Source organism: Balaenoptera borealis (genome assembly GCF_965194805.1).
Source record: "Balaenoptera borealis genome assembly, chromosome: 1".
NCBI lineage: Eukaryota > Metazoa > Chordata > Mammalia > Artiodactyla > Balaenopteridae > Balaenoptera > Balaenoptera borealis.
Genome location: NC_138860.1, coordinates 125,956,192 through 125,978,153, shown reverse-complemented (window position 1 = coordinate 125,978,153; position 21,962 = coordinate 125,956,192). Strand labels below are relative to the sequence as shown.

The 21,962-nt window shown below is 39.7% G+C and overlaps 1 protein-coding gene across 2 annotated transcripts in view; it reads left to right on the top strand.

Moving 5' to 3' along the window:
• Positions 1-17,664: 17,664 nt before the first annotated feature.
• Positions 17,665-21,962, top strand: part of PTGFR (prostaglandin F receptor) — a 63,448-nt gene continuing 59,150 nt past the window's right edge. For both annotated transcript variants that reach the window (XM_082355789.1, XM_082355790.1), the window contains exon 1: positions 17,665-21,686. The gene's annotated coding sequence lies outside the window, so the exon portion shown is untranslated. The remainder of the gene's footprint in view (positions 21,687-21,962) is intronic.

Below are 21,962 nucleotides of genomic sequence, written 5' to 3'. Positions count from 1 at the left end.
ATCTTTCCTTCTTTTCTATTTTTTCTCTCTTTTATTCTGAGCAGTGAAGATGAAAGGCTGTTGGTGCTCCAGCCAGGCGTCAAGGCTGTGCCTCTGAGGTGGGAGAGCCAAGTTCAGGACACTGGTCCACAAGAGACCTCCCAGCTTCACCTAATATCAAACTGTGAAAATCTCCCAGAGATCTCCATCTCAACGCCAAGACCCAGCTTCACTCAACGACCAGCAAGCTACAGTGTTGGACACCCCATCTCAAACAACTAGCAAGACAGGAACACAACCCCATCCATTAGAACAGAGGCTGCCTAAAATCATAATAAGGCCACAGACACCCCAAAACACACCACCAGACGTGGACATGCCCACCAGACAAACAAGATCCAGCCTCATCCACCAGAACACAGGCACTAGTCCCCTCCACCAGGAAGCCTACACAACCCACTGAACCAACCTTAGCCACTGGGGACAGACACCAAAAACAACAGGAACTACGAACCTGCAGCCTGTGAAAAGGAGACACCAAACACAGTAAATTAAGCAAAATGAGAAGACAGAAAAACACACCGCAGATGAAGGAGCAAGGCAAAAACCCACCAGACCTAACAAATGAAGAGGAAATAGGCAGTCTACCTGAAAAAGAATTCAGAATAATGATAGTAAAGATGATCCAAAATCTTGGAAATAGAATAGAGAAAGTACAAGAAACATTTAACAAGGACCTAGAAGAACTAAAGAGCAAACAAACAGTGATGAACAACACAATAAATGAAATTAAAAATTCTCTAGAAGGAATCAATAGCAGAATAACTGAGGCAGAAGAATGGATAAGTGACCTGGAAGATAAAATAGTAGAAATAACTACTGCAGAGCAGAAAAAAGAAAAAAGAATGAAAAGAACTGAGAACAGCCTCAGAGACCTCTGGGACAACATTAAAGTCACCAACATTCGAATTATAGGGGTCCCAGAAGAAGAAGAGAAAAAGAAAGGGACTGAGAAAATATTTGAAGTGATTATAGTTGAAAACTTCCCTAATATGGGAAAGGAAATAGTTAATCAAGTCCAGGAAGCACAGAGAGTCCCATACAAGATAAATCCAAGGAGAAACACGCCAAGACACATATTAATCAAACTATCAAAAATTAAATACAAAGGACAAATATTAAAAGCAGCAAGGGAAAAACAACAGATAACACACAAGGGAATCCCCATAAGGTTAACAGCTGACCTTTCAGCAGAAACTCTGCAAACCAGAAGGGAGTGGCAAGACATATTTAAAGTGATGAAGGAGAAAAACCTACAACTGAGATTACTCTACCCACGAAGGATCTCATTCAGGTTCAATGGAGAAATTAAAACCTTTACAGACAAGCAAAAGCTAAGAGAATTCAGCACCACCAAACCAGCTTTACAACAAATGCTAAAGGAACTTCTCTAGGCAGGAAACACAAGAGAAGGAAAAGACCTACAATAACATACCCAAAACAATTAAGAAAATGGTAATGGATAAATACATATCAATAATTACCTTAAATGTAAATGGATTAAATGCTCCAACCAAAAGACATAGACCAGCTGCATGGATACAAAAACAAGACCCATATATGTGCTGCCGACAAGAGACCCACTTCAGACCTAGGGACACATACAGACTGAAAGTGAGGGGAAGGAAAAAGATATTCCATGCAAATGGAAATCAAAAGAAAGCTGGGGTAGCAATTCTCATATCAGACAAAATAGACTTTAAAACAAAGACTATTACAAGAGACAAAGAAGGACACCACATAATGATCAAGGAATCAATCCAAGAAGAAGATATAACAATTGTAAATATTTATGCACCCAACATAGGAGCAGCTCAATACATAAGGCAAATACTAACAGCCATAAAAGGGGAAATTGACAGTAACACAATCAGAGTAGGGGACTTTAACACCCCACTTTCACCAATGGGCAGATCATCCAAAATGAAAATAAATAAGGAAACACAAGCTTTAAATGATACATTAAACAAGATGGACTTAATTGATATATATAGGACATTCCATCCAAAAACAACAGAATACACATTCTTCTCAAGTGCTCATGGAACATTCTCCAGGATAGATCATATATTGGGTCACAAATCAAGCCTTGGTAAATTTAAGAAAATTGAAATCGTATCAAGTATCTTTTCTGACCACAACACTATGAGATTAGATATCAATTACAGGAAAAAATCTGTAAAAAATACAAACACATGGAGGCTAAACAATACACTACTTAATAACCAAGAGATCACTGAAGAAATCAAAGGGGAAATCAAAAAATACCTAGAAACAAATGACAATGAAAACACGACGACCCAAAACCTATGGGATGCAGCAAAAGCAGTTATAAGAAGGAAGTTTATAGCAATACAATCCTACCTTAAGAAACAAGAAACATCTCAAATAAACAACCTAACCTTATACCTAAAGCAATTAGAGAAAGAAGAACAAAAAACCCCCAAAGTTAGCAGAAGGAGAGAAATCATACAGATCAGATCAGAAATAAATTAAAAAGAAATGAAGGAAACGATGGCAAAGATCAATAAAACTAAAAGCTGGTTCTTTGAGAAGATAAACAAAATTGATAAACCATTAGCCAGACTCATCAAGAAAAAAAGGGAGAAGACTCAATAGAATTAGAAATGAAAAAGGAGAAGTAACAACTGACACTGCAGAAATACAAAGGATCATGAGACGTTACTACAAGCAACTCTATGCCAATAAAATGGACAACTTGGAAGAAATGGACAAATTCTTAGAAATGCTCAACTTTCCAAGACTGAACCAGGAAGAATTAGAAAGTATGAACAGATCAATCACAAGCACTGAAATTGAAACTGTGATTAAAAATCTTCCAACAAACAGAAGCCCAGGACCAGATGGCTTCACAGGCGAATTCTATCAAACATTTAGAGAAGAGCTAACACCTATCCTTCTCAAACTCTTCCAAAATATAGCAGAGGGAGGAACACTCCCAAACTCATTCTACGAGGCCACAATCACCCTGATACCAAAATCAGACAAAGATGTCACAAATAAAGAAAACTACAGGCTAATATCACTGATGAACATAGATGCAAAAATCCTCAACAAAATACTAGCAAACAGAATCCAAGAGCACAGTAAAAGGATCATACACCATGATCAAGTGGGGTTTATTCCAGGAATGCAAAGATCTTCAATATACGCAAATCAATCAATGTGAAACACCATATTAACACATTGAAGGAGATAAACCATATGATCATCTCAATCGATGCAGAGAAAGCTTTTGACAAAATTCAACACCCATTTATGACAAAAACCCTCCAGAAAGTAAGCATAGAAGGAACTTTCCTCAACATAAAAAAGGCCACATATACCCACAGCCAACATTGTCCTCAATGGTGAAAAACTGAAACCATTTCCACTAAGATCAGGAACAAGACAAGGTTGCCCACTCTCACCACTATTATTCAACATAGTTTTGGAAGTGTTAGCCACAGCAATCAGAGAAGACAAAGAAATAAAAGGAATCCAAATCGGAAAAGAAGTAAAGCTGTCAGTGTTTGCAGATGACATGATACTATACATAGAGAATCCTAAAAGTGCTAACAGAAAACTACTAGAGCTAATCAATAAATTTGGTAAAGTAGCAGGATACAAAATTAATGTACAGAAATCTCTTGCATTCCTATACACTAATGATGAAAAATTTGAAAGTGAAATTAAGAAAACACTCCCATTTACCACTGCAACAAAAAGAATAATGTATCTAGGAATAAACGTACCTAAGGAGACAAAAGACTCGTATGCAGAAAATTATAAGACACTGATGAAAGAACTTAAAGATGATACAAACAGATGGAGAGATATACCATATTCTTGGATTGGAAGAATCAACGTTGTGAAAATGACCCTACTACCCAAAGCAATCTACAGATTCAATGCAATCCCTATCAAACTACCACTGACATTTTTCACAGAACTAGAACAAAAAGTTTCACAGTTTGTATGGAAACACAAAAGACCCTGAATAGCCAAAGCAATCTTGAGAAAGAAAAAAGGAGCTGGAGGATTCAGGCTCCCTTTCTTCAGACTATACTATACAATGTTACAGTAATCAAGACAGTATGGTACAGGCACAAAAACAGAAATATAGATCAATGGAACAGGATCGAAAGCCCAGAGATAAACCAATGCACATATGGTCACCTTATCTTTGAAAAAGGAGGCAAGAATATACAGTGAAGAAAAGACAGCCTCTTCAATAAGTGGTGCTGGGAAAACTGGACAGCTACATGTAAAAGTATGAAATTAGAACACTCCCTAACACCATACACAAAAATAAACTCAAAATGGATTAAATACCTGAATGTAAGGCCAGACACTATCAAACTCTTAGAGGAAAACATAGGCAGAACACTCTATGACATAAATCACAGTAAGATCCTTTTTGACCCACCTCCTAGAGAAATGGAAATAAAACCAAAAATAAACAAATGGGACCTAACTAAACTTAAAAGCTTTTGCACAGCAAAGGAAACCATAAACAACACGAAAAGGCAACCCTCAGAATGAGAGAAAATATCTGCAAATGAAGGAACTGACAAAGGATTAATCTCCAAAATTTACAAGCAGCTCATGTATCTCAATATCAACAAAACAAACAACCCAATCCAAAAATGGGCAGAAGACCTAAATAGACATTTCTCCAGAGAAGATATACAGATTGCCAACAAACACATGAAAGAATGCTCAACATCATTAATCATTAGAGAAATGCAAATCAAAACTACAATTAGATACCATCTCACACTGGTCAGAATGGCCATCATCAAAAAATCTACAAACAATAAATGCTGGAGAGGGTGTGGAGAAAAGGGAACACTCTTGCACTGTTGGTGGGAATGTAAATTGATACAGCCACTATGGAGAACAGTATGGAAGTTCCTTAAAAAACTACAAATAGAACTACCATATGACCCAGCAATCCCACTACTGGACATATACCCTGAGAAAACCATAATTCAAAAGGAGTCATGTACCAAAATGTTCATTGCGGCTCTATTTACAATAGCCAAGACATGGAAGCAACCTAAGTGTCCATCATTGGATGAATGGATAAAGAAGATGTGGCACATATATACAATGGAATATTACTTAGCCATAAAAAGAAATGAAATTGAGTTATTTGTAGTGAGGTGGATGGACCTAGAATCTGTCATACCGAGTGAAGTAAGTCAGAAAGAGAAAAAGAAATACCGTATGCTAACACATATATATGGAATCTAAAAAAAAAAAAAAATTGGTCATGAAGAACCTAGGGGCAAGATGGGAACAAAGACGCAGACCTACTAGAGAATGGACTTGAGGGCACAAGGAGGGGGAAGGGTAATCTGGGACGAAGTGAGAGAGTGGCATGGACATATATACACTAACAAATGTAAAACCGATAGCTAGTGGGAAGCAGCCGTATAGCATAGGGAGATCAGCTCGGTGCTTTGTGACCACCTAAAGGGGTGAGATAGGGAAGGTGGGAGAGAGGGAGTCGCAAGAGGGAAGAGATATGGGAACATATATATATGTATAACTGATTCACTTTGTTATAAAGCAGAAACTAACACACCATTGTAAAGCAAATATACTCCAATAAAAATGTTAAAAAAAAAAGTGAGAAAAGGTTATTAAAGTTTTCAATGAAATTATAATGTGAGAAATGTTATGAATATATAAAGTATTTTAACTATAAATATAAATAATATACATTACATCATTAAAATTGTAATGTGAGGAAATATTATGAATTCGTGAAGTGCTGTATATCATAAAATGGGTAACAACATGCAGTGATTGTGCTCTAAGTTTTGGTAGATCCTTTAATTCTTACTCCTCCTGACCATATATTATTTCATCCTTGGTCCCATGTTGGTTTTATTAGAGAGAATGAGAGCGCAGCTGCTGTGTGTGAGGTTAAGCTCTGAGTGAGCACTAAGCAATGTCCTAGCTTGTGGACTCATTAGTTACGAGAGGATATTATCATGTCCCATGTCTAGCACAGCACGTAGCTGGTGGATACTCTATAAATACTGGTTCCAAGTACAAATGTTTGAAAATTTGGGATGAACACAGAAGCAGATGAGCTAACCTTTCAGGGCACAATGTACAAATTCTTCAGTTAGAAGAATTCCATTCTTATATATTGCCTTTTTCTCTTTTGATCTCTTCAGTTTTGTTAGAACAAAATGACAGTAATAATATATTCCAGTTTCTTTTGACATATCTGCTGTGGGGTTAGCAGAATTTGATTCAGAACGCAAGCTCTGGATATTACTGCCTGAATTTGTCTCTCAATCCACCACCTACCAACTTTGAGACCCTGGACACATTACTTCTCCTCTTTGTAATTTCCTCATCTGCAAAATTGGGATAATAATAGCACTTGCCTCATAGTACAGTCCTGAGAATAAAATGTGTTAGCGAGTTAATATAAGTAAAGTACTTAAGAAAGTTCTTGGGACCATAGAAAAGGCTTAAAAATGTTGATTACTTCTGAAAGTCCAAGCAGGCAGATGACCACCTAAAGTTTACTTATGAAAACAGACAATGTTAAGAATTTGCAAAGTGTGCAATACTCTATGAGAACTATTATTAGATGTCTGATGAACGATTGAGAGAAATAAAGAGACTGCTCTAATTGAATGAGATCTAGCCATCTTGTTAATCACAGAGCAGGAGATCAAGACAAAGTAGCAAAACAGGGGGCCCGGCTTACTGTGCTCCTGATGATTAAGGTTGTGCTTCATTACTAAGTTCGTGCGGATAATAAGACAATGGCTCTGCCTAATGAGGAGATCAAATGAGCCACTAGAACAGAAGCATCACATTTAGTCAAACATTAAGTTTAATTAATTCTTTTCACTGAATTGTTTTTGAAGGTCAAGTGTATGCTGCAGCAGAGCAGTATTGGAGCCATTCTCCTCATACATTTGAATGCACCTACCAACCACAACTCTCCCAGCCATGGAGGGTTATTGGCTACCTCCCTGCTCACACACTCTCCCCCACAGAGTGAAGATCTTCTTATGTTAGTTTTGCCATAATTACCTGAGGATCTTGGACAAGTCCCCAGTGTCTTCTGGGACTTCCTTCTCCATCTTTAAAATGAGGAGTTACATTAGATGTTCTCTCACTGAACTTTCCAGTCTGCTGTTATTTTAAGGTTGTGACAATTTGTTTAATCAAATTTGGAGAGAACTAGAGTTATCAGTTACTTCCTTGCTGGGATTGGTTAGGCAAGCTACTTAGACTCCTCGAACTTCAGTTTCTTTAACTGTACAATGAGGAACAGAATTGTATTTTCCTTACAGGGTTGTAGTGAGGATTAAATGATATGGTATGTGTGAATTACTGGGAACAATGTCTGGCTGTATGGCAGACACTCAATAATATTAGATATTACCGTTATTTATAGCAAAGTGGGCAAAATATTTAGAAATTGTCCAATTAATTCCAGCCCATTGTTATTTATACAAAACAGTACACTAGAACCTCACATTTAACTTTAAGCTTCCAGTTAGGTTCCCAGGTAGGACATTTATCTTAGACATAAAATGCTAGTGGATATTAATAATAGCCAAGATTGCTTGAATCTTTTGGTGCAGTGTCTATCGCTGTGTCTGACACACTTGCATCACTTAGTCTGTACAGCAATCCTTTAAGGTAGATATTGCTATCCATGTTCAATTGCTTTGCATGTAAGACATAATTTACTCTTTACAATAACACTCTTAGGTAGGGACTTAAAAAAAAAATCTCTATTAATAGGTGAGAAAACTGAGGCTTACAGAGGTTAAGTAGTGGGGCCAGTTTTCAAACCCAGATCTTTATGACTCTAGTGTGCTTATTCACCTTTGCACATTACATGTCACATCATGTTATGCATCTCCCATCATGGTATCTCTCATTCACGTGCTAGGAACAGTCCTTGCCCCCCACCTTAAAGAACTGGCATTTCTCCCTTCCTTCTTTGTCTGAAACAACTGTATGACTATTTCTTCCTTTACGTGAGACCTACTAAGAAGCTTAGATCCAAATATGAGACTCAAATACAGTAACTCTATAATGCTGATAAATTGCATTATAATGCTGATAGGTTTCCCTGGTATTGATATCCTACTCTCTTATTTGTATTTTGCCCAGCCCTGATTTTTAATTCTAAGCTTGTCTTTTTTTTTTACATCTTTATTGGAGTATAATTGCTTTACAAGGTTGTGTTAGTTTCTGCTTTATAACAAAGTGAATCAGCTATATGTATACATACATCCCCATATCCCCTCCCTCTTGAACCTCCCTCCCACTCTCCCTATCCCACCCCTCCAGGTGGTCACTAAGTACCGAGCTGATCTCCCTGTGCTATGCAGCTGCTTCCCACTATAAGCTTGCATTTTTTATTTAACAAACTATTAGATATAAAATAAACTACAAGGATACATTGTACAACTCGGGGAATATAGCCAATATTTTATAATAACTATAAATAGAATATAATCTTTAAAATTGTGAATCACTATATTGTACACCTGTAACTTATTTAATATTGTACATCAACTATACTTCAATAAAAAAATAAGTTAAAAAATAAACTTGCCTTTTTATTAGCCATCTGTTTATTAAAACAACCCCCTTTAGGCTACAGTCAGATCTTTTGTGGAGCAAGACGAATGAATGAATAAATAAAGCCTATATCCATAGCTTGATAAATTGCTTAACAGGGTGGATTAAAGATCCAATAGTTATTAACTGAGAGTGACCACTGCTCCTGGTTGTTTCCACAAGGTTTATGAATCTCAAATAATCAACTGTAAAATATACATTTTTGAGAGTCAATAGTGTGGGTTATTATCTGGAGTTGGAATTCTGTGAGGTAAGAATTTTAAGAGCATTTTAAGAGCATTTTAAGAGCATGCCAAGACTAATATGTCATTCAATAACTGTTGACTGGTTAGTTAAACATTCTGAATTAGTAACTCTGAATGTATGTACCCCGAAAAGTAGTCCTTCACAGAGATTGTACAGCACATAGACAAAACGAAAAGGTGGAATAATTTTTTAAAAAGGAAACAAAAGGGGTTCATATTTCTATCTAATCATTCAGGGGTGATTCAATTCAATAGAGACTTCATTTCTTTCCCAGAAAGAAATGTTCTAAGACGTGGCAGGGGTAAAGTAATTATGTGAATAATGCTAGGCAGTATGGCTTCTTTGGATGCCTTTACCGCATTGTGAAATTCTCTGTGAATGCTTCTCAAGATCACATATGATACAGTCAAATTCTCAACTAAATATTTTAAACTACTTGTATGATTTCACCTTATACAGTTTAACTTTACTAATGCAACTGGTATTTATTGAGTTCTTACTGTGTTCCAGGTTTGGGTTGAGATAACCTGAGGGAACAAAACAGACAGAATTCCTATCCTCGTTGGGATAGGCTGAGAAATGCCCACCAAAGAAGTTGACATCATAGTCCCAGGAAGCTGTGAATATGTTACTTTCTGTGGCAAAGGGACTTTGCTAGTAGGATTAAGTTAAGGACCTTGAGATGGGAGGTTAGCCTGGATTATCCCTGTGAGCCCTAAATGTGATTACAAGTGTCTTTACAAGAGGAAGGCAGAGAGAGATTTTCCTTCAGGAGAGAAGGTGGAGATTGGAGTGATGTGCTATGAAGATATAGGAAGGGCCCACAAGCCACAAAATGAGGGTGGCTTCTAAAAGTTGAAAAAGAGAAAGAGATGGATCCTCTCGTCAGAGCCTCCTTGCTGATACCTTGGTGTTAGCCCAGTGAAACTGGCTTTGGACTTCTGACCTCCAGAAACATAAGAGAACACATTTATGTTGTTTAAGCCAAGGAGTCTGAAGCAGTTTGTTATTGCAGCCATGGGATACTAAGGCATTCACGGAGATGTCATCCTAGAGGGGGAGAGAGCAAATAATAGTTACAATAAAGAAAGAAATCATATATTATGTTAGAAGTTAATATGTACTATGGAAAAGAGAAAAGTAGTGCATGGTAAGAGGGATGGAGAGGGCCTGATCCATGCAGGGGTGCTGGTGAGGCAAGGGGAGAACAGTTTACAGTATAACTAGGAATAGAACTCATTGAGAAGGGGAGATTAGAACAAAGACATGATGTTGGTAAAGGAGTTGGCTAAGTGGATATCTGTGGGAAAGTTATTCCAGTCGGAGAGAACAACAGTACACATGCCCTAAGGTAGGAAAAAAAGCCAGGGTGATTAAGATGGCAAGGTAGAGAAGGATGATTAGAGAGGTAGTTGCTAGCTGATCGTGTAAGCCATCGCAAAGTCTACTGTTAGGAAAACGAAACTATTTTACAGATTTGCTAGAAGGTATTTTCTAGAAGATAAGAAATATCTGGTCAGTTAAGTTAATTAGGCTTCAATTGAAAAAAATTACTGATAGGGTAAACTAGGGGATAACCCTAGACCCAGAGACATCTTCTAAATTAGTTTCGAAACACTAGTTTGGAAGAGTGAAATCAATTAACTGATGATGTGTGTGAGACAATAGTTTTCCATTGCTTTTGAGTGTAAATACATAAGGACTGTACTTAAACTGAATTTCAGTGGATATCACTGCCTGTTTTTATTTTATAAAGTTTTGATTATTTTAAGGTCAAACTTCACAATTCTGATGAAATAATTTCTTCTTAATTTTTTTCTTCTTCTAGCATATGGTTTTGGATTACAGTGTGCAGTTTTGGTATAGTCTATATCTGGATTTAATGTACCTGAAACTGGCAGATTCCACATGTGAGGCAGGGGTAACTATCAATAAATTTTAGTTGGATGGGTCAGCCTCAGGACCTCATGGCCGAACAGCCTAGACTGACCAATTTGAGCAGATGTCTTGGTAAATTGACGGCACAACGACACAGGGATTGCCAGCCTAATCCTGGCCCAGTGGTTCATTTCATATTCCAAGTACCTTCAGGCTTTCAGTGGCAGCCTGGTTTACCCAGAGTGTTTTCCATACCACACCCTGATGTGGTTAAGTTCTAAAATCACCTGTAGATGTGGTGTGATTATGAGCTCAACTCCTCTTTCTTCTTCACATGTTATATTTGGGTGATGTCTACCATGCCAATTCTATCAAAGGTCTCTTGCCCACTTAAATTTCAGCTATATAACTTGATGGCAAACTTACTCCAGAAAGTCTGGAATCGTTATATCCAGAATTTTGTTCAAGCTAAACCCATAAACATTTGTTGAATAAATTAGTAAACCAGTGGCAGAATTAGCAGGGAGTGTCTGTCTTTGTTAGAATTTTCTCTAGCAGATTCCTGGGCTTGTTCTGATGGAGCGATCAGTGGACTTAGACCACAAGCAAAGGGGAACTGGAGTAGACCTTGCCCATGGGGTACGTCGGAAGAGTCCTAGGCACTTGCATGTCCAGTGGGCTGACTTACACTAATTCCACTTCATTCACCCACTCTTTACAAGCAGGCTTTTCCCTTGGTTTCTTATTCTGTCCTCTAGTTCCTTGTGTGACTGGTTCTCTGTCTGGAATGCTATCTAACTGCTGGTTCCCTGACCACGTGCATGGTGTATGGGTGGGTCATTTTCATGTAGATGCCAAGCAGTAGGATTAGGATTTTGTACCAGGGTTCTCCAGAGAAACACAGCCACTAAGTTGTGTGTGTATATGTATATACACTGAACACCTGAATAGAACAAAAAGGCAGGCATCCCCAAGTGAGAGGGAATTCTCCAGCGGTCTGCCTTTAGACTGGAACTGGAACATGGTCCTTCTGGGTCTCTGACTGTGGGCTGAACGCTCATGTAGTATATTACATATATATGTATGTAATATATACTTTGTATATAATTTACATATATAATATGTGTAATATATATATATATATGTAGTGTATATATGCACACACGCATGCATACAAAAGCGCACACACACACACACCTTATTGATTCTGTTTTTCTGGAGAACTAATACAGAATCCTAAAGAGCATTCTAGCCTAGTCATTTCTCTTTTCTGTTCCCTTGCCTGTTGTTCTCCAGTGTGTAGATGAGACGTCTGAAGATCAGAGGAGTCCAGTGACTTGTCCAAGATGATCAGCTAATTAGTGACTGAGTTGGTATGTTGAGCTATTGGTGGGGTAGGGAGAGAGGGGGCATCAAAGATGACTAATATATTGACCTGCTGGATACCTGGGATTGTCTAAAGGAACAGAGATGTCAGGAGAATGTTCACATTTTGAGACAAAGTTTGACCCTCATTCAGTTGTGTTTAAACCATCAGCTGTGGCAGAGACGCAGAAGGTAGTCAATGTGCAAGAGAGGTGTTCTGGAAAGGGAGACATCTCTGTCTGATGATTGTCCTGTTGAGAATAGAGATTTATTCTCAATTATGATGATGTGAAAGAACAAACTCTCAGCATGTGTGAAAAGAGCCAAGTTTCTATTTGTCAAGGACGCAGCGTTCTGACAGCAGCATTGTTCCCTCTGATTAGTGAAAAATGGCTCTGGCTGACACTTTCACAAGATGAGAGCCTCTTACAGTCAGAAAAGTCACACTCTGAAAGCCAAAATTGTTTTGAATTAAAAAAAATTCGTGACCATACAGAGCTTTCAACTTTCAATTTGATTAAAAAAAATTTTACGATAGAAGAAGAAACAATGTCAACCACATTAGAATAAGTTCTAACTGGCCTTTTTGAAAATGAGATGTGATGCCTCAGCTCTGCCTGGTTAGCAAACATGCTGTGGAGAACGTGGCTAATTAGTTGCACAATTCAGCCTGAGAACGACTTTTCCTCTCAATTTTTTTTTCTGCCTTGTGTGTTGGATAACTTGAGAGTATTTTTTGGTTTTAATTTATTCAGTCTATAATTTTGATGTCCACTTCACATTGTCTAGAGAGATATGGTTACTGAGCCAAGGGAAAACACAAATGTATGTGGTGATTCAATACACTCTAATGATCATCAACAAAGGAAATGTGCTAAGTTTTAGGGAAGACACAAAAATATAGATGACACAGCCTCTCTGTCAGTGTAGCAGGTAGAAAGCTTTTAGTGCCGTAAGGGAAAAGTTGTTACAGGAATTTATTCATTCACTTACCAAATGTTTATTGATTGTATGTTATAACCTGGGGGTACCCAGCTGAGTAGGATCCAGTGTTCAATGTGTGTAAGCTGAGAAAGAAATGCAAAAAAAGCAGAAAAAAGGGCAAAGGTACTAAAATATAAAGCTTTTTCTTCTTTTGTGGTCTGTCTCTGGCCTTGTCTTGGTGTTGTTTATTTGCTGTTTGATGGTCTAAGAAAATAGAAACTAAAATATTACATTACTAGCATGAATTTTATTGTTCTCTATATGATGCAATGCCAATTCAAATGCAAATATCACATTTCACTTTGGGGTGGAGTCACCGAAATTACACAATTTGTATTTTGTGGCTTGTCCTTCAAGGGTGCCTCTAGCTGGTCAGACACAAACTCAAGACTGAATGAGGAAGATTGGAAGGAAGAAGAGAAAATCCGGCAGCCTGGAGCTGGCTGAGGGGGCCCTCGGGGCACAGGGGCCAGTGCAAAACCTTCACAGATACCCAAGAGTCCCGTTCCGTGATTTGAGGTGTGTGTGCATTTGCTGGGGCCTGATGGCTACTGGGTTCCTCCTCCCCTCAAACAAGGGACCCATGTGCAGTGTCCCAGTAGGGGACTTGGGCCAAGGGAATCTAGCCAGGTGGCTCCCTGTTTCCACGGGCCCACTGCCCCAACCCACGGTAGATGGGAGACCCCTAAAGATCTTAAACCGCTGTGCCAGGATGTGCTCAGTACCTGGCTGAGGGGGTGAGAGGCTTGTCCTGCCTTGGCCCAGACAAGTCTCACCTGGAGTGGGAATGGCAGCAGCCATGCTTGGCCCAGAGATGTCAGAGTGCGTGCCTGATCTCCACGCTACCAAAGCTCGTGGCCAGGCCCCTTCCCAGGTAAAGAGTGGCAGCAGTCACCTGCTGGCGGTGTCAGAGGAGACTGGCTGAGGTCTGGGACAGGGGAAAGGGTGGCCAAGAACCCTTCCCAGGGAGGCCCATCCCAGGGAGGTGGGATTGTACAGGAGTTGGAGGTCTAAGCCCTTGGCGCAGGCTCCATTGTCCCATTGGACTTCACTTAAATACACAAGTTCAAAGATAAAATGATTAAGAAATTCCAAGGTGGCACTGGCTGCATGTCCAAGAAGGCGGTCCTACCCTGGAGTTCAGCTTGTGGCTATTGTTTCCACAGCTGAGATGGCTCCATCTTTCAAGAAAAGCAGTTTCCCTTTTGTGCTGAGTTGGAGGAACAGTGAACCTATCACTGTTTTCTTCTTCAACCTCTCTTTACTTAAATTGCAGTTCAAGGGACTCTTTTTAATGTTCTTTTTAAGGGGAGGTTTTCTTTACTTTAGCAAGGATGGTCTCATCATCTTTCATGGTGGTTTCAGATTTGCTTTGGATTTGGGTGCGGGTGTTTTGAAACTTCACTGAAGCAACATTCACGTGAAAACTCTGGACAAATACTGAATGCAGATGAGGAATCAGGATGACCCCTGATAACTACTTAGCCACAAAAGGACATTCTGTGACAGCTGCCAATACTGGGAAAACCCTGTGTGTCCAACCACAGCGTGCGGGGGTGTCTTGACGGCTTATCATTTTCAGGGAGGCCATCGGGCTAGGGGTTAGGGTCAAGGAGTTGAACAGACCTGGTACTGAGTTCCTCCTCTGCCGTTAAGCAATTTAACCCCTTAATCTTTCTGTTCCTCAGTTGCCTCTGTGCAAAATGAAGATCATGATTTTGCCTTTTTTAATAGAGTTCTAGGGCAAGTTAATTGAATATATATGTAAAGTGTTTAGCATTGAGACACAGCCAATTCTCAATAGATGTAAATTCTATATCTTTTCATATGCAAGCATGCAAAAAAAAGTGATGGAGGCAAAGTTTCTTTGCATAACAGTCTTCCTTTTTGGCCCCTGTGGGGTCCCCAGTGCCTTCAGGCATTTCTGTGATGCTTCATCTGGTCCATTCTCTCCCTTGATGCAAACTCTTGCTTGTCACTTTCACTTTTGTCAAACACTGTATGTCTTGTGTCTCACCTGCTCAGGGCCACTTTAAAATGATAGTTTACTGGGTGGATTAAATTTGCTTCTTAGTTGGATCCTAGCTATCTATATGAAATATTGAAGTCAAATAAATCAGGAAGAAAAGTATCAAAAGGGCAAATGGGAGCCTGGAAAAGGATGAAGGTGAAATGGAAAGAAAAGTGAAAAATCGGTCATTAACAAGAACTAGCATGCTAGTCTAGATTTTAAGTTCCTTGAAGGCAGAAGCTGGGGCTACATGATCCCTGCATCCGAAAATTCCTTAGCACAACACCTTGCTCAGTTTGAGTATAATAAATTTGTAGAAAAAAATAGTGAATGGTGATAGGTGCCCATGGCTCCAGAGGGAGTAGCTGGGGGCAGGGTCCAGGCTGATGGGGAGGTGTGGGAGTAGACGGGAGGTTTAAGAGGATCTGCATGGCCCCCTGTCCCTGAAAGAAGCAGAAATTGCTGAGCACCTCATGGTTTGGGTTGCATCTCACTTTCATCATAGCTGTGTGATCTTAGACAAAGAATTTATGTTTTATGGGCTTCGGTTTCCTCATCTCTCCTCTGTGTAATGAGGAGATGACCATCTGGTGACCATCTGGCGGTGTTGATGTGTGCATTGAAAGAGCCTGTCACAGTGCTGGGCACAGGGCAGGAAATCGATAAATATTATCTTTCTATTCTGCTTCCTTCCAACCTTTCCCATCTTTTCACCTCATAGACTTTCCATTCTGCCTGTCTTGAAGAGTTAACAAAAACATCAGTGCTAAAAAAGTGGCATCGTGGGTCTTGGATCTTGTGAAAGGATGTAGATGGATTATTGAAAAACTTCTGGCACCAAAAGAAAAACAATACAGGCATCTGTCCTTCTGGTGGTAGGCTTAGCAGCAACAAACCCTGTGCATAAAGGACAACACTTTTTATTTTATTAAACCCAGAGGCAATACGAAGAGTTGGCAAGAGTATGGGTTTTGTGGTCAGACAGACTCGGTTTTGTCACATGTACTTGCCACTCTAATCAGGCAAGTTACTTCTTTGTGCTTGGGTTTCCACTTCTGTAGTATGTCTACTTCATTCATTCATTCATTCATTCATGAGCACTTCCACAGCATGTGCAAGGTGTTGGAAATACAATGGTGATGATAGACATGCAGTTAGCATGAGGTACAGAAACCACAATAACTTTTGAGCACTGAAGCCTGAATAGGGATCAGGCAATGTGTGAGGGGTTGGAGGAAGATTGCTAAAGATAGAGGTGGCCGAAGGCCAAGGGACAGGTTGTAGGAGTCAAGGATGTCAGTGTTGCTGAGGCAAAGAGTTCGAGCAGTGGGGAAGGAGAGTTAAACCTTGGGGAAGAAGTAGGGGGATAGATTAGGAAGAGCCTTGAAAACCACCCTTAAAGAATTCAGAGTTTATCCTAAGGATGACAATAGCACTTCCCAAATAGTACTTCCGAGGCGGATCAGAGTCCAGTGGGAACCACTGAGCATTGTAGGTCTGTCAATGAATAATAATTTCTCCATGCATATATGGAAACTCGGTCCATGAGAGATATATGTTTCAGATTAGTGGGGAAGGGAGGATGTACAAATCTGATAGGGCTGCCATAACAAAGTACCACAAACTGGGTGACTTAAACAACTGAAATATATTGTCTCACAGTTCTGGAGGCTAGAAGTCCAAAATCAAGGTGTTGGCAGCATTGGTTCGTTCTGAGGGATGCCGAGGGCGGCACTGGTTCGTTCTGAGGGCTGTGAGGGCTATGATTCTCTTCCTTTTTGGCCCCTGTGGGGTCTGAAAAGGCCTCTTTCCATGGCATGTAATTGGGTCATCTTCATGTTCACATGGTGTTCTCCTTGTGTGTCTGTCTCCAAATTTCCCCTTTTTATAAGGACACCAATCAGATTGAATTAGGGCCCACCCTGATGGCCTCATTTTAACTTGATTACCTCTGTAAAGACCTTATCTCCAAATAAGGTCACTTTCTGAGGTGCCGGGCTTAGGACTTCAATATTTGCATTTTGGGGGACACAATTCAACCCATAATAGTGGGATTATTTAATAATGGCACCACAAATGTTGATTATCCATATGGAGAAAAACCCTGGATTCCTACTTCACAAATACTCAAAAATAATTATCTGAAGGATTAAAGACTTAAATGTGGAAGGCAAAAATGCTAAAACATTTACAAAATATATAGTAGAATATCTTTATAATCCAGGTTCTGGAAGGCGTTTTAAAATGTGACACAAAAAATGCTAGAGTACAACATAAAATATGAGATTAAAAATATTTAAATTTGACAACATTAAATTAAGCACTGCATGTAAAAGAATGATAGCAAAGAAATGATAGTAAAGAAAATTAAAAGGCAAGCTGTGATTTGGAAAAAGATGTTTGCTCTACAACTGATAGAGGATTAGTATCTAGAACACATAAAGAATTAATAAGAAGACAAATAACCCAATAAAAATTTGGACAAAAGAGACGAACAGATATTTCATAGAAGAAGAAACAGGAATGCAAAGAGAAATATAATTTAGTTCCCCAATGTGATATCACTTTACAACCATCTGGTTGGTAATAATTAAAGAGATAGACAATTCCAAGTATTATCACAAACGTAAAGGAAAACTCTTAGGCACAGCCTTATCTTGGCAAGTTAGACATTCTCATATGCTATGACCCGGTAATTTCACTCTAGGTATATATCATAGAGAAACTCCTACACAAAGTGATAAATACAAGATTATTCATAGTAGATTATTTCCTAAGAACAAAAAACTGGAAATAACCCCAATGGTTATTAACAGGATGATATTCTAAAATTTTGGATACCTAAACATTGTGTGACTATAGAATTTTGTAAATGAATAACTATTACTGCATACAATATGTGTGAATCTTATAAATCTTGCATTAAAAAAACAAGTTACAGAAGGTTAAGTTACAAAACAAGGAAAATTAAATTACATATTGGTTCATCTGGTTATTTATGTGATAAAAAAATAAAAGGCAAGAGAATGATGACAAACAATTCAGGATAGGGGTTATCTCTGGGAGAGGGATACAGAGGAATGAAATGGAGGCAGAAATATGCAGATAGATGTAACAATATTAGTAATGTTCTAGTAGAGCCCTTGTTATGGATGGAATTACTCCCTCCCCCTCAAATATGTTGAAGTCCCAACCCCCGGTATCTCAGAGTGTGACGGTATTAGGAAATAGGGTTGTTGCAGATGTAATCAATTAAGATCAGGTCGTACTGGAGTAGGGTGGATCCCGAATCCAATATGATTGGGCTCCTTATAAGAAGATGGCCATGTGAGGACAAAGAGAGAGAATGGCATGTGAAGATGAAGGCAGAGATTGGAGTGAGGCATCTACAAGCCAAGCAACGATAAAGATTGCCAGAAAATCATCAGCAGCTAGGCCAGGGTTATGGAACAGATTCTCCCTCACAGCCCTCAGGAGGAACTAACCAACACCTTGATTTTGGACTTCTAACCTCCACACTATAAGACAATACATTTTTGTTGTTTAAGCCACTCAGTTTGTGGTACTTTGCAACAGCAGTCCTAGGAAATGAATGCAGTCCCTAAATTAGATAGTACGTGCATCGGTGTTTATTTTATATTATAATTCACAACTTACAAATGCATTATGTATGTTACTTTTCGTGTTTCAAAGAGTTACATAATAAAAATAAAAAAACAAAAGAAGTTGTTATTAGTTTCATTACTACTAAGCTGGGCGTCGTTTCTAGTATTAATGTCAATGGCAAGTTCCAGAAAAATTTTCCTAGACAGTTTTATTAAAACTATAAAAATCAACTTCCAACACTTCCTTTGATTTTTATGGAGTTTTTATTTCAGCCTCAGTGTCACTGAGTCCCAGTTTCTCTGACTTTAATTATAATGTGCACACTCTTCTGAGCAAAGTGTTCTGCATCTAATCCTGAAGGAAGTGATTGCCAGGTACACACCTGTCATGGTATGTTATCTTCTTGTAGACAGGCTGACATCAGTTTTGCCTCCATTAAAGGGAAGCCACCAAATCACATCAAGGTTTTGGACACACGCTCCACAAAAGTAAGTACCCTCCCCCAGCCTAGAAGCCATACCAGAGCAGGGGCTTGGATTCTTTGTCCACACAGCTGTACCTCTGCCTCTTAGAAACAGTGCCTGACACAAAGTAGGTGCTCAAGAAATTTGTTGAATGAATGTATAAATTAAGAGTTTTATGTGCGTCCACTTAGCACTAACAATACCAACTACCACTTTTCAGAAGAGTTTATCCGCCATCCCCTCCCCCGCCCCACACACAATTTTTGATCTGTTTGTTTCTCTCATCTGCTGATTGGCCAGCTCTTCTTCCTTATATAAGCAGTCAGAGGCTGCCATTGGGAACTTGGAATAGGGGATCAGATTTGGGTGTGATAAGGCCAGACATATATATTTTTCTTTTAAATGTAGTTAGTTAGTTGTTTAATCTTCCATATAAATTAGTAGCCTTCTCTACTGATACTAATATATTCTTTCTATCTTGAGAAGGGATGTAGATGCTTTAGAATCTTTTATTGAGACTCAGGTGAAATGTGTCTTGATTAAGGAATGGATTCTAAAAAAGGAACTCCAAGAATACATGTGAAGTAGATGCTTTTTTAAAAAAAAAAAAAATGGGATTTATCTAGTACTTTGAAAAATAAATTAATAATGTTTTGAATATATTACATAATAAATATTATGACTTGAAATTGCATTAATGAGGATTTTCTCTTTTTTTACCCAGTAGATTGAGCAGCTGTTGTTAGTAAGATGTGCCAGGGAGAGATGGGGACTGTTCAAGATTTTGAAGTGTGATACTTGAAATGTCGGTTGTAACATTGATGAATTCAGACAGCGTTGGATAAGTGACCAGGCATAGTCCTGGGTGAGGATGGAGAGATGAATGAGACTTCTGCAGGAATTCAATTCAGTGGGAGAGACATAAGTAAATAGGTAATTGCATCTAATGTGATTAAGTGCTGTTAATCACTAAAGGAAAGAATAGTGCTCTGTGTCATGCACATTTTCCATGTGGTTTATTACATAGTTGTTTTTTGGACACTGGTCATCCAGATGTAATATTTCTCTACTAACCAGAATATTTGGTTAACCAAATTTTTCAATTCCCTGACCATACCTGAGTAACAGTTTATTTTACAAGTTATGATCATATCATTAAAAAAAAACAAAAACAAAACCTCAATATCTACCACAGGGGAAAGCTGTGCAATCATTCTTTTCTATAGTTAATGGCTAATTTATTTTATCTCACTGCAGCACTTTATGATCCTTTCCAATTTCTAGGGATTTAGAGGCCCTTTCTGATTTTAGAATGGAGAAAAGAGGGTTTATTTCCATGTGGCATTGGTTTTTCACAAAAGTTGTGGCAATATTTTACTGATAAAAAGAGCAAAGGTCAGTAATAGATTTCCATAAGTGATTAGCTATAAAAATGAGATAGTTAATAGGTACAGATCAAAACAATATTAGCAAAAAGTGGTTACAGCATTACAATGGCTCAAATTATAATTCCTAACGAAGTAGTGGATTTTTCTTTACTTGATCATAAAGTAATCTCCACAAAAGTTGTTGAATCACATCTCTTTGGGTAAATATACCACTAGAAATTCTCTCACCATTGGGCTTTTTTGATCATTAAAATGTTACTGATGCTTTATCTGCATGTGTCCTGTGAGAATACTGCTTATCCCTTTCCCTTCTCACATTCTTTAGAAAGCTAGGAACAGTCCAGTCCTCTAAGTGACAGTGAATCCTAAGGCAGTGACTTTCCATTGACAACAAGTGGCCCGAATACCTGTTTTTAACTTCCTGGGGATATCGGTCCCTAAGCCCCAATACACCATCTCTTTCCTTCTACCTGGTTTCTTTATTCTTTTTGAGCTGGATTTGGGATGAACTGTCTGCAGACTACAATCTGACAGTTCAAGACGCTGTCACGACAGCTTTCTGCAAGCTTGCCTCAGCTCTCCTGGTTCCTATTTTACAGCCGTAGAGATGGCGCCTTGAGCTGGAGAATGAGTTTAAAACAAAACTTCCCCCTAAGTGGTCGGGCAGCTGGGAGGGCCGCTCTGATTGATGCTGAGGAGGGGGACGTAGCATCCGAGCGCGGTGCTCAAGTCTCTCCTGGTCCGGCTCTGGGCTCAACGCAAAAGGGGCGGAGAGGAAGGGGCGGAGGTCAACCGCGCCCTCCACCCCGCCCAGGCGGTGAGCGCCGCTAGGTGCTAAAGGATCGGAGGAGCTCAGCGCACCCGGCAGGTTCCGCGCTGGGAGAGCGCGCGGAAGCACGCGCGGCGAGACAGAGTCGGAGCGCGGGCCGGAGCCGGAGCGAGAGCGCGGCGCAGCGCCCCAGGAACCGGCGGCAGCGACGGAGCGGAGCCGGGCGCGGGATGGCCCACGGACCCGCGCGCTCTTCTGCTCCACCTAGAGCCCTGCCCGCGGCCCGGGATGCCAAGGTAAACACCCCTTCAGCGGCTGGATTCCCACGCGTTGGCCTCCGGTTGCTCAACCCGACTGAGGTTTAGCCACCCTACCCCGGACGCCCGGCGGCAGCTGCAGCCGGCGGCACCGGAGGGCACCTTAGCCTGAGCTGGCCAACAAGTTTGGACCAGATGCCCCAAGCTGGGGAGACCCGCAGAGCAATGTCTGATCCGTCCGGAGTCTGAGGTGTGCGCGTGGGGACCGGGTAGAACGGATCTCAGAGGAGGGAAACGGGTAAAGGAAAAGATCCC